The sequence below is a fragment of the Anopheles merus genome, unplaced genomic scaffold (assembly GCF_017562075.2).
Source record: "Anopheles merus strain MAF unplaced genomic scaffold, AmerM5.1 LNR4000440, whole genome shotgun sequence".
Classification (NCBI taxonomy): Eukaryota; Metazoa; Arthropoda; class Insecta; order Diptera; family Culicidae; genus Anopheles; species Anopheles merus.
Window position 1 is genome coordinate 37501 of NW_024428020.1, and position 476 is coordinate 37976.

Below are 476 nucleotides of genomic sequence, written 5' to 3' on the forward strand. Positions count from 1 at the left end.
GCACTGCTGGGCTACCACCAATGTGACGGGAGACATTGCTAGCGGTCACTCTGCACTAGTGGAAGAACTCCACCGTGATACGGGAGACATTGCTAACGGTCACTCTGCACAGGTGCCAATACCACCTCGTGACGGGAAACATTGCTTTAAACCGAACGGCATCTCTGCGCGTGAACTTGCAACTTGCACCCCAACTTGTTACATCTGGTCGAACGGGTGCGCACGACGGGACACATTGCACGGTTCAGCGATCTCTCTGCACTAGTGGAAGAACTCCACCGTGATACGGGAGACTTTGCTACAGCGGCTTCTCTGCACTGCTGGGCTACCACCTTGTGACGGGAGACATTGCTAGCGGTCACTCTGCACTAGTGGAAGAACTCCACCGTGATACGGGAGACATTGCTAACGGTCACTCTGCACAGGTGCCAATACCACCTCGTGACGGGAAACATTGCTGAAAGCGGCTTCTCTGC